Source organism: Salvia miltiorrhiza, chromosome 7, assembly GCF_028751815.1.
Source record: "Salvia miltiorrhiza cultivar Shanhuang (shh) chromosome 7, IMPLAD_Smil_shh, whole genome shotgun sequence".
Taxonomy (NCBI): domain Eukaryota; kingdom Viridiplantae; phylum Streptophyta; class Magnoliopsida; order Lamiales; family Lamiaceae; genus Salvia; species Salvia miltiorrhiza.
Genome location: NC_080393.1, coordinates 41,535,658 through 41,550,096, shown reverse-complemented (window position 1 = coordinate 41,550,096; position 14,439 = coordinate 41,535,658). Strand labels below are relative to the sequence as shown.

At 42.4% G+C, this 14,439-nt stretch overlaps 1 long non-coding RNA gene across 1 annotated transcript; it reads right to left on the bottom strand.

Moving 5' to 3' along the window:
• Positions 1–4,486: 4,486 nt before the first annotated feature.
• On the bottom strand, positions 4,487–5,463 carry LOC130992975 (uncharacterized). Its single transcript, XR_009091534.1, has 2 exons — positions 5,385–5,463; positions 4,487–4,783 (listed from the first exon to the last, which is right to left on the bottom strand). It is a non-coding gene; the product is annotated as an uncharacterized LOC130992975 (long non-coding RNA).
• Positions 5,464–14,439: the final 8,976 nt, after the last annotated feature.

Sequence of the window (14,439 nt, the reverse complement as noted above, 5' to 3'; positions counted from 1 at the left end):
AACAACCTCCAGGCTTTGAGGTTGCTGGACCAGAAAAGGTGTACAAGCTGAAGAAAGCGCTCTATGGCTTGAAGCAAGCTCCAAGAGCGTGGTATGATACTCTCTCAGAGTATCTTGTTGAACAAGGTTTCAAGAAAGGATCTGTGGACAGAACTTTGTTCACTCTCAAAGAAGGAGAAGATCTCTTACTTGTTCAAATTTATGTCGATGACATAATTTTCGGATCCAAATCCGAACGCATGTGCAAAAAGTTTGCTGACATCATGACCAACAAGTTCCATATGTCCATGATGGGAGAAATGAATTTATTTCTCGGATTGCAAGTCAAGCAGACCAGCGAAGGAATATTGATCAGTTAGTCCAAGTATGCCAAGGAACTGATAGCCAAGTTCGGTATTCAGCACATGAAATCAGTCAAGATCCCAATGAACACAAACTAGAAAGTTGATCCAGACTCAAAAGGAAAATCTGTCTCTTTGACGAAGTACAGAGAAATCATTGGATCATTGCTGTATTTGACTACGAGCATACCAGACATCGCATTTGCAGTCGGAGTATGTGCAAGATATCAGTCAGATCCAAAGAAAGCTCATTTGGATGCAGCAAAGCGAATTCTACGATATCTTAAAGGCACACCCAACTTAGGATTGTGGTACCGAACAGACGACGACTTCAAGCTCATCGGATATTCAGACTCAGATTTTGCTGGATGCAAAATTGATCGCAAATCAACCTCCGGAACCTGTCAATTCCTAGGCAACAAGCTCATCTCTTGGTTTTCAAAGAAGCAGACTTCAGTCGCCACCTCCACAACTGAAGCTGAATATGTTGCTGCTGAAAGCTGCTGCTCACAACTCTTGTGGTTAGTCCAACAGTTGAAGGACTATGGGATAGACGAAAAGGAAGTCCCAATCTATTGCGACAGCTCCAGTGCTATTGCAATCTCCCAGAATCCAGTTCATCACACCAGAGTCAAGCATATTGCTATTCGACATCATTCCATCCGTGATCACGTCGAAAAGAAGAATATCTCTGTGGAATGGATTCCAACTGCTGTTCAGAGAGCGGACTTGCTGACCAAAGCTCTTCCAGAAGAAAGGTTCAACGATCTGTGTGGAAGGATCGGCCTCATCAACCCTGAAGAGTGATGCTGTGTTTGAAGATTTTCTCAAACAGTCATGCTGACTGGTGGTCTTCCAATTGCTGTTCAACAATCACTGACGTGGAAAGCAATAAATTCAAGCGCTCATCTGAAGAAAAGTCATCCTGATGATTCAACCAGGATCAAGTGGTATCGACTGACTATAATGATCAGTCGATCAGTAAGTATTTTTAAACTTACTATTTAAAAATCAGTTATTTCAGTTAAGAGCCTTGAGTTGAAATTCAAAATCTTTCTCTAACTGTTCAGTTTCTTTCAAAACCTTTAACTGATTGTTGGAAAATGGAATATCCGAGAAGGACAAGTGTTTTAAAAGGAAAAATCTGTTTTGATTGAACTTGTCAATATCTTCTCTAAAAATCTTTCCAACCTGTTGCCTCTGTGATAAAATTTCTTGAGAACCTCATTGACATGACATAATGCAATGATACCTCTCATCTTTTTGAAGCTTCAGTCCCCTGCAGTGACGGCGGACGTGAAAATTTTCTTCAAAAACATTTTTAGGCACAGTCTTCGAAAAACTTTTCATCTTCTTACTTGGTACAATTCGTGTCTATTTATACCATGTTGTCTTCACCCTTTTTCTGCATCAACTAACAACTATCCACAGCCTTCACTGTGAGAAAAATTTTCAAACCTTCCAAAGTTGCAGAGAAATTTTGTTCCGACTAAAGGAGAAATCTATGACTGCAAAGTCATGGAGTGGGAGAATGACGCTCACATACTTGGTCTTCACCGAACCCTTCCACTGGATCTCAACGTCACTTCGACGTCAAAGTTTGCTCTACCCTCACTTGTATCCAGTGAAACGAGTGTCTTCCATCCTCATGCCTGGCGCCAAGAAGCCTCACAACTTCTGGAGGAGATCTTCCTTATCGCATATATTGCACTCTTCCCTGGCTTGCAACAAACAACGAGACTCCGCTCGTTGTTGGCCGGCATCTTCAGCCGCACCAGGTCTATTCTTCAAAGACCCAGTGCTGGCGAATCGATGGTGTTAGTCTTCTCAGCTGCCACCAGTTCGATTCTTCCCTGTTACGCCTTCCTTCACTTCTCTTCTTCTTTCTCCATCACCAGCTCTTCTTTCTCCCTTCAAGGCAGCCTTCTCTCTCTTCCAAGGCAGCCTTCTTCTCTCGTCTTTCCTTCAATTCTCTGCCTCTCTCATCTCTCCATCTCTCCACTGGCGTCTCCTTCCTTCTGCAACTCTGGACTCACCCTATTCTCGAATCTTCTCAAGATCTTCTGAGACTAGGAGTTGGGTACCGTCTGATCATTGTCTTCATCATCAGCTCTCTTTTTGATGTTGCCAAAAAGGGGGAAAGTTGGAAGTCAGAGAAAAACCTTCTCAAAGGTTTTTCCTGCATCTTCTTTTTTGACTGAAGATGAGACAGGAAAGGATCACCAGAAGTTGTAAGGACGACGTTTCAGTAAAGACCTCAACTCAACGAAAAACAAGTGAGAGTGGAACAAGCTTAGGAACATGAAGACACGAAGACAGAAGATGAAGATCAAGAAGTTCAACGGCGCAGCCAAGCAGACTGCTGGAGTCCATGGGTTTCCCATGATGTTTTTGTTTTTATTTTTTTACTCCAATGTAAGTCTCGCTCTGTACACCGACTAATGGCTTATCAGTCCTTTATTAATGAAAAGAACTTCTTTTTGATCTCAACCTGAAGACAATGACTCTTTGTCCAGGCTCTGATTATGTTTTTCTATCTTCTCCTGTTCTGTTTTAGAACTGTTTCGTTCTTAACTCTAAGTACAAGTTTTTCGGCTCTATTGTTAAGGGGGAACTGTTTTCACCCCAGTTTTAGAACTTGTGCTGTGAGTTCAGTCTTCTAGAACTGCTGTATGGTTTTGGCATCATCAAAAAGGGGGAAATTGTTGGGAACCTTGTGGAATATCCTAATCCTTGTTTTGATGATACCAAAATTCATAGGTCTTAATTGTAATAGACTAGAACAAGTTTTGAACTCAAGTGTTAGAGTTTGTTTCTAGTTTAGTATGCGGTTCTGAAGACTGAAGACTGAAGACTGAAGGACGAAGGACTGAAGACTGAAGACTGAAGATATTGACTCAACCTAAACACCTCTAGATTGACTTGCAATAGAACAAGGACATCCTAGCAGTGATAAGCTAACCCAAGTCGATCTCACAAGGAAAGTCTTAAAGGGCTTCTAGTAGTATCGCAGGGAAAAACAATAAAAGAAAGCAGTAAAGGCTTTGATTTAAAAACGTAACTTAAACTTAAACGTAAATTGAACTTAAACTCAACCTAGGCAATAATTTAAACAACTCAAATTAAACCTAACTTAAGAAATTAAATACTTGTAAATTTAAATACTTCTAATCTAGGCGTGAAACTAAGGTGCATAATTTAAATTGCATAATTGAAAAGAAAGCATAAACATAAACGAAAAGCATAAACATGATTGAACAAAAATAACTTGAATTGAAATACGAAATACCGTAATTGTCTTGAACGTGTAATTGTGTCACTCAGTCACAATCCAAGAAACTAAACTAAGAACTAAATTGAAATCTAACTTAAAACAATAAAAACTCGAACTAAGAAAGCAATGAAATTCCTAAGCTTTGGATGCCAACAAATCGCAAGGTGGTGTCTAAAACTAGGGCAAAAGATTGATTATTACAATGAAAAGTATGGCCCTATTTATAGACTTCAAATTCCTAAGGATCACCACGGAAGTTGCCATGCAAAGAAGAATTCTAAAGGCAATAGAATCGTGCAAAGTAAGGCAACCTCCAGCTGTAACTCGCGCTCTGATCCGGCTGAATTCGAAGCTCTCGCCAGCGGAATGACTATCGCCAGGAGAACGGGTCGCCAGCGGAATGGCTTCCGCTCTGGCATTCGCCAGAGGAATGGGTCTCCAGCGGAATCGCTTCCGCTCTGGCATTTGCCAGCGGAATGATGATTTCTCTGACTTTTGCGATCCCACTGTACTGACTTCTGTTTCCAGTAGCGAAGTGATTTCTCTGGCGCTTCCTTGCTCGCTTCGATTCCTCTGGAACTTCCGCACTCGCCTCGATTCCTCTGGCGTATGATTTCGCTGCTCTGGCTTCCGCGCAGAATTATAGCTCTGGCGCGGGCCTTCTCGGTTCTGGTACGGGGGCTTTGCTTCTCTTCCATGCTAGAGTGTGCATAAACACACAATTCTTAGCCCAAATTCTTCAAGATTTGCACTCTTCATCTCGAAAACCTAAATCTTCTGCAAGGCATAAAATAGACCATAAATGTCACAGCCCGCAACCCTTAATGACAATTTAGCCGGGGTTATGACTTGGGGTGAACAATAAGAAATGGAAATGGACAATTACTTAACATTAAGGTATATGAGAATGTCACTCATAGATAAGATGCTAGGATCATATATGATCATTTGGATACTTATAAAACATACACATGAAGGAGAACTGATTAAGGTGGGTTATCCAATAACACGTGTCACAACTTCATAACATAGAGTTATTCTAATAAAAGTGTTTTGCAGCGGAAAAACGTGTGAGATATACATATGAAGATGTATACTCAAGGTTACATTTCTTGAAATGTCAAAAGAACACCCGCTCAACATCATTCCATTCCATCAGCTGCTCAACCTGCACATTTAGAAATACATGCAGGGCTGAGTATAAAAATACTCAGTGGGCACATATGCCTACTATGAAATATAACATGCTTCGTAAAGATTTAAATTGTCATGCCATCATAAACAGTACAGCAAGGGGTTTTTCGCTAAAAATGCCCAAGCTTACTAAATTCAGTTGTGATTCTTAAAGTTCGACTGCAGTCTAAGTTCTCTTGTAATCTATCATATCTGGAACTTTGTGCCGGAGAGGTGGCCACCTCTCACGGTCACTTGACCGGCCAACCCGCTAGATGACTCACGGTCACTGGTGTACACTAGCCCTGGCAGGATAGCTATCAACTGCTCAAGACCCGAATTCGATTGCATCATTGGCAAAGCCAAAGCAGATAGATATCATACTAAAATTTAAACATTTTATGGCAAGACAATAGTTGAAATAACTTTAACTCAAAGATTTTGTCATTAAATAACTTGCTTGAACGTAACATTTAAACTCATTTGATATATATGAAACTGAAATTAACAGTTAGATCATCTCATGCATTCATTCGTATAAGAGGCCTACGACACGCAGGGGATCTCTATATACGTATAGTAAAAGTAATGCCCACCTGGATAGGCAAAGCCTGAAGATCATACACATAAAAACCTGTCTTGGGAAAGCAGCGCTAGTCCCCCTCGTCACAAAGCCTACAAGAAATTCTATTCTTAATAGGTCTCCTTGAATCTAATCTTAAGCCATGGTGTAGTGCTTAACATTCTATGATTCACTTAGTCGGTTTTCAAAATTTAATGAATAAATAATTGAAAACATTTCTCTTGAGTTAAGAACACCAACAATATTCTTACTCATCTTTCTTTAATAATTGGAATTATAAATAAAACCAATTAAATCTTAAATACTCTTATTGCAAAAATATAATGCAAATTCATGTCATGCTTGGCATATAATAAGAAATTACTTAAAATATGCACATAATAATAATAATTTAATATTATTATGAAAATTAAAATAATTAATCAAACCTAATAAGTCTAATTAATTATAATAGTGTAGCCTTTTTTTTTTAAAAACAACTCTCCACAATCCAATTAAATCAATAATTGGGCAGCCCATTTAAAATAATTAAATCAAGGACCTCCCTTTTTTTTTTTAATTTCGCAGCCCACTAAAAAAAAATGGCAGCCCAAGTTTAAATAAAATGAGTCCCAACCCTTTAATTAAACACTGGCCCAACTGAAATAAAATTTAAACAAAACTCGGCCCAATAGACTCGGCCCAACACTCAAGCCCAAACCTAGGCCCAACACCACACTTTTCTTCCTTCCTTTCTTCTCCCATCAGCCGCACACACACATACAAACACAAACGCAGCTGCACACTCCCCTCTCCTCTCTCTCTCTCTCTCTCGGACGATATGTCCGTCGCCGCTGCCGTTCAACGGCGCCGTCGCCGCCGGCGAGCGGCGCGGCTCTCCCTTCTTCGGCATCTTTCCTCTCCCCGACGACTGCTCATCCCTTTCTCCCTCACGACTGCTCGCCTCTCTCCCTCGCAACTGCTCGGGCTTCACGGCCGTTGGAGCTCGCCGGAGCAAGCGGCGACAGGCTCCAGCTCCCTTCTCTCTTCTCCCTTCTCGGCGACTGCAACAAGAAAAGCTGCCGCCGACGTGACTCGGACTCCCTCTCTCAGATCTCCGGCGACGACAACAGCGATGAACTGCTGCAGCGCCTGAACCCTAGTGACCTCAATCCAGTCGTCCTCAGTCTCCTCCAGTGACTGCACGGTTCCTCTTCCGGCGACGAACGCCGCCGGCCACCCCTCTCTTTCTGAATCAGTCCGGCGACCACAGGACAGCCATGGCCGCCGCCGTTCTCAGATCCAGAGCAACGGCAGAAAAGCCGCCGCCTCGGATCTCCTCCCCCTTTTCACTCTCCCTTGGCCAGACAGCAGCGGCGAGTTGCCGCCATGCCGTGCTCTACCTCCCTCCATCTATCGACTCTCACAGCCAACAAACACACCAAAGGACTCGACGCAGTAAGGTTCGAAATCAGGGGATAACAAAGCTTCAAGACTTCTCTTTTATCAAGTCGATTCTTTCATATGTACAAACATAAGTCTTTTCTTTAAATCAGTAAATGAATTTTGTTATACATACTGAAAACTTGGTTCAATTGTTAATGCGGATACACACATATTTATATATATACACAGAATAGATGTATGCGAACATATGTATGAATGTATTCTTCTAAAAATGAAAGATTGAGTTGTTGTCTACTTTAGTAAACACTGCGTAAATAATTTGGTTGAAATAAAACCTTGAGTTGATGAACATCTTGGTGGTTTTGATTTGGCAGTCTGGTTCAATAGTGAATTTGAAATGAAACCTTGATGAAAATGTTGTTTGTTTTATGGACTGAGCTGGAGCTCTATCTTTGTGTGGGATGAAGGAGGACTTTGGCTGATGATATAAAAGGGATGCACAGGGTGGGGTGACTGCACGGCTATGCTGTTACTTTTTCAAGAGTAGATGTGTGAATGAAAGAAAATAGAGTGTAGGAAGACTTTAATTGTGTGAATGAAGGAAAATAGAGTGTAGGAAGACTTTAATTGTGTGAATGAAGGAAAATTAGAGTGTAGGAAGACTTTAATTGTAGGGAGTGGCTTGATGGTAAGTGTTGCTAAAAGCAATGAAATAACGTGATGTGACAATTAAAACATCTGTGATGAATTGTCAAACTGAAATAATTCTTTAGGGTTCAAATGCTCGTATAAAAAAAATTCAAATGCTCAATTTAAATAAATATGCAATGCATAAGAATTTAAATAACTAAATTTACAAATATATTTTTGTAAATCGTCTTTGTTGGAATTAAAATAAATTCATTTTCTTTTATTCGGCGTGAATCATCTTTCTATCTAAGTTCAAAATTTTTTCTAAACTTAGCTCGAGGAAACGGGGTATTACAATAAAACGCACCAATTTCCAGAAGATTTAACTTAAAATAAGCACATGCAAACCCCTAAAATTAGAACAATTAGGCATAAATCAACCCCCCCCCACACTTAGCCTTTTGCTTGTCCTCAAGCAAAATCCATATGAATCCTAGGAAGAGATTGATTTCAACAATGCTAATTTCCATCCAAACATTCTCAAAGTCAATCTAAAATTTTACAATCAACACATATCTCTTGATCATGCAAGTAACTCAAAGTTTAAGAAGCAACAAAAGAGTAATGTAAGCAATTCGATCAGACCCAATTCTCCGTTAGAAGTGAATTCCCTAATGTGATCGCCTTTATAATCAATATCACCAATTTCACACTTTGTGTGCTTAAGATTTTCGACAGTTGAGCCATAATTCATGAAATAAAAACCTATTTGGATGTAATCCAAAGTCTTTTCATGTGGTTTCCCATTGCTCATAGTTAGACTAGAGGAGCAGAGACTCAGAGCTATCACATTTAAGAACAGGCCAGATGTTTCAGAGCTGACAATTTTGAAGTTGGCAATTCGTCCAACATTTTCATAAATAAGATACGATCGTAGGTAATCACAATGACAACATTCCTTCTAGCATCTACCGGACAAATCACGTTTTACTAACTTACAATCATGTTGCAACAAAACTCCAATTCTTTGCATAAACAAGAAACACATATCAACAGTAAAACAAGAATAACCACCATTCATTCACAAACCCGAAATTCGCATTGAAAACCATCTACTCTTCCACAAATTCATAAAAATTAGCAAGATTCAAGACAAAAACTAAGCATAGAAAGACTAATCTCGCCCAATTGAAAGCATAAGCGCAATAAAACACCCCCCACACTTAAAGCATGCCATGTCCTCAGGGCACAAAAGAAATAAAAAGAGTAGAGAATACGTCCCTGATTATCGGCATGGAGACACTAAAGCATCGTGCGAGGTGGTGACGAGGGGAATTCGCTGGCTGTGGCAGAGTGGAGAAGTGCAGCGCTGGTGGTAGTATGAGAATTTCAGCGCTGAAAATAAGATATGTGTTTACCTCATTTTTGGGCAGTATTTACTAGTGTTTCTACCGTGCATTCGAGCATGTTTTATACCTCTTTGCCTTATTTTTCACGTGCTCGATGATCTTTTTGGTGTATTAATGTCGTGTGCAGGATTCGTGAGTCGTTTAGCATTTTCAGCATCGTTTCGAGTGTTTTTCGGAAACAAACTCACGGCCGCCGCCGCCTCTGTTCAAATCCGGCAGTTACGGATTTTCGTATAAAAACCCATTTTTAGGGTTTTACTTGTTACTTCCGATCAGAACAGCCTCTAGGGCAATTTTCCACTATTTTCCCATTGTTTTTAGAGTTTCTAAACTTTTACTTTCGCTTTGGATTCATCGGATCGCTTGAGATTCAAACTATCCTTTCATCGGATTATTTTTCATTGGATTGCTACGTTGAGTAAGAACTCATTTATTTTCCTCAGTAATTTGAATCCTTTGGTTTATTTGAATTCCTTAGTTTATGCTTGATGAATGTGATGATGATGAATGTGATGTTTTGAGATTGTTGACGTTTGATCTTGATGAAGCGCGTGAATCGTTGGATTGTTATTGTTGCCTTCGGATTTCTTTTGTTGGTGAATGTTTAATAATCTTTTTATGGTGATTGAAGATTTCTGTGAGTTGATTTTGATGCTTGATTTAGTTTCTTGCCTAAGTAATAATTAATTGTTAATGTTTATGAGTTTATGATCGTGTGGTTCAGAGTTCGAGATTGAAACCCTAGTTGATTACGTTAATGTTTAAAGGCCATGTTCTTAGTTCTTATATGCTTTCTGCATTAGTTAATGTTTATTGCTTTCTTTCAATTACGTCTTGGTGATAGAATGAGAAATAGTGACAGACCCAAATTACCCGATTAGAGTGTTTAGATTTCATTTCAGTTTCTTGTGAGCAATACGATTGGAGCCCTGCTAAGTCTTCCTTGTGAGACGACTTGAGTCACCTTACCACCCTAGGACGACCTCGTATAAATTTGAGTCCATCCGCTAGGTGTTTTAGGATGAGTCAAATTTTGGCGCCGTTGCCGGGGAGGGCTTTAGGCATTTGATTGTGTTGCATTGTTTTCCGTGTTTTTCTTTTGTTATTTCTTTTGACTCGGTTATTTTCTCCCTCCGGTGCGTTTGATTTGTTTGTTCGTGTTGTGTATGCAAGGACGTAGAAGCTTGAAGAGAAAGCTCGCACCTTACTACGACAACATACATCGACCCCGTGAGATCCTTTCAAGCCTGGAGGAGGAGTCCGAGTCCAGTTCGAGAAACCTTGTGGAATCACAGTTTCGAGAGGAAGACTGTGAAGAGAGAATCACTTCCAACCCCATTTTGGAAGACTTTGAGGATTCACGCTCAGTTGACTTAGAAGATCCGTTAGAGAACGGCGAAGGGCGTGAGCAAGAAGAAGAAGAAGTTCATCCCAATCCTCACCAAGAAGCCATGGCGGAGCGAAACGTACAGTACATGGGAGATTTCTCCAGGCCGGTCATTATAATCTGAAGCCCAACGACTCAAACCTGCTGCCGCTCTTTCATGGGATGCCCAGTGAGGACGCCTTACAGTTCGTCCGTGATTTCTGCACTCAAGTGCAGACCTTCCCTCTGTTGGACCTCACCGAAGATCAGTTGAGACTCAAGTGCCTACCTTATGCACTCAAGGACCGGGCGAGAACGTGGTTATTGTCCTTGCCGCCGAACTCCATCACTACATGGGGAGAGGCGTGCGAGAAGTTCATGCTCAAGTACTACCCCAACCACAAGACACAGGAGATTAGGAGCCAGATAATGAACTTCTTGCAAGGAGCTGACGAGCCTCTCCACGAGGCTTGGGAGAGATTCCAAGAGCTCCTCCGCCAGTGCCCACAGCAGCAGTTAGCACCCGTCATGTTGATGCAGTTCTTCTATGACGGATTGATTCAGACGGCACAATTCATGGTGGACAGTACAGCTGGGGGCAACATTGCCCGAAAGACAGCCGATGAGCTCAAGGAGATCTTCGACACACTGGCCGCGAGCTCTCAACAGAAATCAGTCAGAGGAAGGAGGGTCGAAGCCCATGCTGTAGCCCCAAACAATGAGCTGCAGAAGCAAGTAGCGGACCTGATGAGGCAAGTACAACATTTAAGAATGAACCAGGTGGAGCCTCAAACCGTCCAAGCACCGCTAGCTCAAGCACCTCCAGCCCAGGCACCGCCAGCAGAAGGATGTGGCATATGTGACGACTTTGGCCACGGAACCAATGAGTGTCATCGAATGGGGGAGTTCACACCCGAAGGGGAGGCAGAGGTCTACGCTGCCCAGGGATACCCAGGGAGGCCTCAGTTTGAGCAGAGGCCCATGTTTAATCAAGGGCAACAGAATTCCAACTCTGGTTGGAGAGCTCAGCAGAATTCTGGATGGAGGAACCAAGCTCCTGGCCAAGGATCGGGATCAAATCAGGGAAATCAATTCCGCCGCCCTCCTCAGCAATTTGGGTATCAGAACCAGCAGCAGTTTTATCCACCTCAACAGCAGTTCCCCTTTCCTCAGCAGCAGAACTACCCGCAAGCTTATCAGCAGCAGCAGCAGCCCCCGCAGTATCAGCAGTATCAACAGTTCCCTATGCAGCAAGGGAATTTTCAGCAGCAGCAGCAATACCAGAATGCGCCCCAGCAGTTTCAGAAGCCAGCTCAACCGCAGAAGCCGTCTCTCGAGGACACCATGCAATCCTTTATGGAGATGACCAAACAGAACATGGAGTCACAGTCTGCTACAATCAAGCGTCTTGAGACGACCGTTGGACAACTCTCAGGGACCTTGAACCAGATGCAACAGCAGCAACAGCCAGGGAAACTCCATGGACAAGGATTGCAACCTCATCAAGCTCAAGCTGTCACAGTCTTACGGAGTGGGAAGAAGGTGGACAACAAAGTGGAGATCCCCACTGACGAGCTTCCTAAAGAAACTCGTGAGGAGGAGATGGTGAAAGAAGTGCCCCCACCGAGAGAAGAAGAGTAGCAAGGAGAGCCCTCGGTGAAGCTTCACAAGGTAACCAAGCCCTACAGACCACCAATCCCGTACCCTGGTCGGTTGAGGAACGAGAAGCAAGATCAGCAATTCACCGACTTCTACAACATGTTGGCAAAGGTGAATGTCAACTTGCCACTTCTGGACGTGATCAGAAATGTCCCGGCCTATGTGAAGTTCTTTAAGGAGCTAGCGTCCAAGAAGAGGAAGTTTGTTGACAATGAGAAGATTCTTGTGTCCGAGGTTGCCAATTCCATCATGCAACAACCCCTGCCACCCAAGCAATGAGATCCAGGTAGTTTTGTTATCAATATTGCTTTGGGGAATGGTAAGGAGGCCTCGGGTATGCTTGATTTGGGGGCAGGGATTAATTTGATGCCGTACTCTATTTTTAAACAACTAGAGTTAGGCGATTTAAAACCCACTCGTATGTGTTTGCAATTGGCGGATAGATCAGTTAGGTATCCTCGCGGGGTCATTGAGGATATTCTAGTTAGAGTGGGTGGTTTGATCGTACCTGTCGATTTTGTTGTGCTTGAGATAGGAGAAGTCCACGAGAATGGAAAAGAACATACTTTGCTGCTAGGAAGACCGTTCATGGCCACCACTAACACATTGATTGACGTAAAAAATGGAACAATAAAAATGACTGTGTTAGGGGAATCCGTGTCTTTTTCTGTGCATCATAGTCGAGCTTTACCTTCATCTTCATTTACTAATGAATGCTCCTATATAGATGCTATTGATGGCCTCGCCGAGATGGTTTATGTGCAGGAACAAGAGATAGTGGAGGTCTTTGCAGAATCGGCGGACATGGAGGAGTTTGCTCGGGAAGCCGAGGAAAGAGAGAGAGAACGAAGAGACAAACTCCCCATTGATGAGCCTGTGGTGCTTGAAGACGCCACGAAGTGCAAAAAGCCCAAGTTGGAACTCAAGGAGCTCCCCAAACACCTCAAATACATGTACTTGGAAGAAGGAGGGGAGAAGCCCGTGATAATATCCGCCGAGCTCACGCGTGAGCAAGAAATGGCGTTGATGGAAGTGCTAAGGAGCAACAAGTTGGCATTTGGTTGGGGCCTTGCCGATATCAGTGGCATTAGCTCCTCCACATGCATGCATCGGATTCACCTCGAGGACGGAGCAACACCTAAGAGGGATGGTCAACGAAGACTCAACCCAGTCCTCATGGAGGTAGTACGCAAGGAGGTACTCAAACTATTAGCGGAAGGGATTATTTACCCTATCGCCGATAGTGAGTGGGTGAGCCCGGTGCATGTGGTGCCCAAGAAGGGAGGAATCACGGTTATCCTCAATGACAATAAGGAGTTGGTGCCGACCCGTCCGGTCACGGGTTGGCGTATGTGTATTGATTACAGGAAGCTAAACGCTGTCACAAAAAAGGATCATTTTCCACTTCCTTTCATTGATCAAATGTTGGATCGTTTAGCTGGACATGATTTTTACTGCTTCCTTGATGGTTTGTCAGGTTATTACCAAATAGCAATCGCGTCGGAGGACCAGGACAAGACGACGTTCACCACCCCAACGGGGACCTTCCAACGGTGCATGATGTCGATCTTCGCGGAGATGATAGGTGATTGACGGAGCTGTCGTTTGAGCTTCGTGCAAATAATTAATCCTGTGCCCACAACTAGACTAGCTAGTGGTAAGTCCAGAGTCGAATCCACAGGGAACTGAGCAGTAACTTCTCCTGCAAGGGTGTCACTAAAAAGGGTTTTGTTTTCCGTGGTGTTCTGACCAAAGCGTGGTTTTGGGCAGAACGGGGTTTCCAACTTAAACTGAAATAACAAAGTAGATAAATCAAATAACAAAATAATTCTGACTTGGGTTTGAATCATTAAACATGAATTTACACTCGATCATTGGTGCAAAGATTAATCACTATATTCACATACCAGTGGTTATAGGCATAAGAATTGTTGTGCCCCTATTGTCACTTGTCACGCACACAACAAACCTCTGCCCAATCTATCCTTTCAGTTTATGATTCCTTAGAAGGGTCAGCTAATGGAAATCAACTACCCCGGACAACATCCACGCTCTCTGCGATGGCCTATCGCTAGTTGTGCTTTGCCCAGAATGCTTTAAGAACTAGATAGACCCACTTGACTCTTACGCCGATATTTCACAGCAGTCACGGCTCCAACACCAGTTGTACTATTTTGGAGGTCGATGGCAACTCGCCTTTTACCCAAATTATTACTTGTGACCAAAACTCCCTAGTTAACTAGTGATCAATTAATTAACCAAGTTATTCAAGTCTTATTGGAATCAAACCTAGTGTATCGGGAATATGTTCATATAGTTGTTATGTTCAAATTAGACCTCTCAAGTTTATTCATTCATGCTTAGATCATCTTACCCAAATCAGAATATAAACTTAGCCAGACATAAAGTAAATAACACAAACAGAAGATGTAAAGGAAAACATAACTGAATTGAAATAACTTAAATGAAAATGAAAGTACCTACGGCCGAAAGTGCCGTGCAAAACATAAAACAGTAAAGTACTAAGAAATTGCCCACAGCCTGGGTTAGCTATATCTCTCAAAACGATGCACAACAGGACGGAATTTCGGCACCCTTAGCTTGTGAAGCTCTTCGGG